Source organism: Trachypithecus francoisi, unplaced genomic scaffold, assembly GCF_009764315.1.
Source record: "Trachypithecus francoisi isolate TF-2019V2 unplaced genomic scaffold, Tfra_2.0 Contig01440, whole genome shotgun sequence".
NCBI lineage: Eukaryota > Metazoa > Chordata > Mammalia > Primates > Cercopithecidae > Trachypithecus > Trachypithecus francoisi.
Genome location: NW_022681431.1, coordinates 8,366,363 through 8,370,830, shown reverse-complemented (window position 1 = coordinate 8,370,830; position 4,468 = coordinate 8,366,363).

Genomic DNA, 4,468 nt, shown 5'->3' with positions numbered 1-4,468 from the left:
TGACTCTGAGTGGGGCAGATCACCTGAGGTCAGGAGTTCAAGACCAGCTTGGCCAACATGGTGAAACTCCGTATCTACTAAAATTAAAAAAAAAAAAAAAAATTAGCCAGACATGGAGGTGGGTGCCTGTAATCCCAGCTACTGGAGAGGCTGAGGCAAGAGAATCACTTGAGACTGGGAAGCAAACGTTGCAGCGAGCTGAGATCACACCACTGCACTCCAGCCTGGGGGATGGAGCGAGACCCTATCTCAAAAAAAAGAAAAGAAAAAAAAAAAGGGAAGACAGTTGTCTACCATGCTGAAAGCAATAGTTCCACAAGCGAATTGGCTCCAGGGCCTGCACTGTCCTCCCAAGAAAACCCGTCACCCTCTCATGGAGTAAGAGGAAGGACACTTTATTTCCTGGAAAATCCACCCCAGCAAAAGCCCTCTTAAGAAAGGATTTTGAACTTCCAGGATCATCAGCACTTCGTTCACATGCTTTTCAGTTCCCATTCTGGATGTTTAAAGAAAGAAAATGTGAAATCATCAAGTCATGAGCTGCCAGAGCAAAAGGTCCTTCTGAGAAACTCTAGTTCATGTTCTTTATTTTACAGGTAGGGATGGGAGGAACAGAGTGGGAAATGATGAGTGCATGACCAGGTGTTATAAAGAGATGGGTGTGTTCGAAGATGTCTGAGACAGGAGCTAGCAAGAGATTGAAGTGAGAGGAGAGAGAGGATACAGGAAGGTTGGCACTGACGTGCAGCATTTTGTACCACACCTGTTGCTGTCCTGGGGAGACAGTGCCTTAATCACCAAACACTTGTGCTCCCACACTGCACTGCTGCCTGGGTGTGGCGCTCCCTGAGCCTACATTCTGGGGTCAGAGACCCATACCAACGCTCCCCACTGCTCCAAAGCTCCCCACAGCTCCACCCTGCATCAGCTTTCTGGCCAGAAGCTTGGCAATGTCTGAAAGAATAAAGGAGGAGAAAAAGTTCTGCACGGTGAGCCCTAGGGGGCTGGATCTGATGACTCAGGAGAGCAGTGGCAACCCTTGTTGAGAGCCAGAGCAATGGCCTCTCAGCAGCTGCAGAATCACCCCAGGGATGGAGGAAGACCTTGAGCCACACATGACCCTTAGGAAGGGAAAACAGCAACATTCTACCCTCTTAATAATACCTGGTCAGGATAAGAACTACAGCCTCTTATTGGCTACTCAGCTCTTGAACGTCCTCCAAGGCAGCTGGACTGTGGTTCCAGTTTTACAAGTGTGGGGCACTTAGAGAGAGATGGAGAGAGACAGCTCATCAGCTTGCTGTGTGCTCCTGCCTCCTGACTACAGGAATAATTAGGAAATAATTTTTCTTAATGGCTTCAAATGTTCTCAGTTTATTGAGAGATGTCCATGAACACTGTGTCGGAAATGAACCCTCTTAGATGGAGAATAATTTGGTTGCTTGACACTGACAAGTAAAGCCAACTTAGCAGATATTAATGGCCCCTATTCCTCTGCCCAGAACCCACCAAAATGCCTGACACTGAATAGACTGTTATGGGGCACTTGTTCCGTAGACGGCAAGGTGCACCACATAGGTTGTGGTTCAGGACAGTGGCTATGACTGTCTGGCTCCTGAAACCTCCCAGAGCAACTGGGTATGCTTCTGCAGGTAGCCTGATTTGCATCCCAGGATAATTTGTGCTTTTGCGTAATTTGGGCAGAGGGCATGAAACTGGGAGAGCAAAGGTGCTCCTGTTTTCTAGCAAAGCCCTCATCCCTAAGGAAGCAGCCAGCCTGTGCACAAGAACAGATGGGATGCCACCTTTGAGATGATCTGGGATCCCACCGGTGTCGGTGGGGAGGGAGGAAAAGGAAACAATGGGATCTTCAGGGAGAGCTTTGCCTTCTCCTCCCTGGCTTCCTGACCTACACTGCCAAATGCAGTTTCCTCCCACTGGGCAGCACAGGAGAGGAACCATGTGCCCAGGTATAGGATGCTCTGAGGACTGTGCTGATATGCCCTGGGGATGAATGGCACTGCCTGTGCAGCCTTCTGTCCAGGAGTTTTAACCCCAGGTGTGTCAGGGAACAAAGATACCCAGGTCCTTTCCAACAACTGCCAAGCACAGGATACTCTAACAATATTTAGAATCAGTGCCAATATCAAAGTACTTGCACCAGAGCAGCCTAGCCAGACCCTTAAATATGGACATGGTCTCGGTAGTGATGAGACCTGACATTTGCGTGGTCCTTTAGCCCTAACTGAGGACTTTCAGGTCCATTTTAAAAATGTTAACATGCACGATGCACTGGAGATAAGCAAAGCGATAGGCTCCCATTTTAGTATTATGGACAGTGAGATTCTGAAAAGGATTACATAACTCGTTCAAAGTCGTGCAGTTAGGAGGTAATGAAACTGACTCTCCATGGCTCCCTCTCCAATTGCAGGGCAAGGCTCTTTTTTCTAACACGCTGCATCTCAGAGGTGGATCAAGTTAATCCCTCCATTCAGGAACCCATTGGTGCAGGTGGGCAGGCCACAAAATTTCCTACAACTGTCATGGAAGGTGGGACTCTGCAGCTCAGCAATGCATTGAACAGGCACCCCTTCTACTTTGGAGACCTCACAGTCTGGCCTCCCTGTGGAGGGCCTGTGCTTTCAATTGGTTCTTCCTGAGCATGGTGAGTGAGCAGTGAGCTGGGGCCAGAGAGGGAGAGGGGAGGTTGACCAAGAGATTGCCTTTGCAAGCGAGAGCTGTGTCAGCCTTTTCTGGCTTCCCTCCAATGCCTGCGTCTAATAACTGAGTTATAGTTTTTCATTTTGATGAATTTATCTGTTCCTGGGGTTTTATTTTGTTTTGTTTAGCCTTTAAGAAGTCATAGAGTTTTAAAACCAGAAGGGCCCTTAGACATCATCTCATCACCCCTAGTTTGACAGTGGAGAAACAGACTCAGGAAAGGGAAGGGGATCTTTTGGGACAGGGCTGCTGGGTGCCATAGCTGGTGCTGAGCCCCAGTTACCTGAGGCCAGGCTTCTTGATGCCTGTGACTCATGATATGGAGAGGAGGAGACAATACTCTTTTAAGAGATGCTCCCTCCTGGAAACCAGGCACACGATAATCATAACAGGCTGGAAACAGAGCTCAGGGATAAAGCCTGGGAGTTCTTTTCTTTATAAAGAGAGGAACCTGCCCATGATGGGTGTGGCTACAGGAAGATGGGAATTCCCAGACAGCAGGAGCTAGGCAGCCAGGAAGCAAGGCATTGGCATCTCCAAAGCAGGAATCATGAATCACATTGCCTTTCTCCTCCTTCCATTCCCTCCATGCGCAAGGCAGTGGGTGGTCTGTACACTGAAGCAGATGCAAAGAAGTTTTTATATCTTTCCCCATTTAATTTGCTACAAGAGCTGGGCACGGTGGCTCATGCTTGTAATCCCAGCACTTCGGGAGGCCGAGCAGGTGGATCACCTGAGGTCAAGAGTTCGAGACCAGTCTAGACCACATGGTGAAACCCTGTCTCTACGACAAATACAAAAGTTAGCCAGGCATGGTGGTAGGCACCTGTAATCCCAGCTACTCAGAAGGCTGAGGCAGGTGAATCGCTTGAACCCAGAAAGCAGAGGTTGCAGTGAGCCAAGATCATGCCACTGCACTTCAGCCTGAGTGACAGAGTAAGACTCCATCTCCAAAAAAAAATAAAATAAAATAAAATAAATTTCCTACAAGAGCCCTGATGGGGTGGTATTAACCCCATTTTATAGATGGGACAAAGTAAGCTTAAATATGTGATATAATTTGCCCAGAGTGACACAGGCATGCACTGTATGAGCAACAGAGCTAGGATATGGTCTCTCTGAGGTATGCTTTGCCCCAAGGTCCTTCAGTCAAGCAGCCAGCTTGAACAGAGTCCTTCAGCTTCCAGCTCCGCTCTATATAATTACGGGACACCTATACTCTCTTTTCCCTCTCATCACGACTGATCCAGAAGAAGGGCTGTGATAATGCTTTAGATTTCACTTTCTGCACTTCCCATAAATGTACTAAGTCTAAACAATCCAAGGATTGAAGTTCTTAGTGGAATATCCGTTTCTACCATGATTCCATGTCTTTTCCCATTCATAAAGGCAGGAACTGACATTCCACTGAATTAAAAAAAAGAGAGAGAGAGAGAAAGAGAGAGAATTGTCACCATGCACTGCTTTCTCAAGAAGAGGCTGCCCTATAGCCAGCTCATTATCTTAAATTTGTCAGTGACACTAGGTGCCCCTGGCTGGCTGCAGATGCTGAGTCGGCTCCATAGGACCATCTTTGCAAATGTCATCTTGTGCGAGAACAATAATTATCCTGTCTGTTTTAGCACCTACAAAGTGCCTCAAAACACCGAGACTTAGAAATGATTATCTCTGTGATAATGGATGGGGAAATCATGACTTTGTGAGGCCAAATACCTTGCTGAAAGACACACAATATCATAAGGCTGGA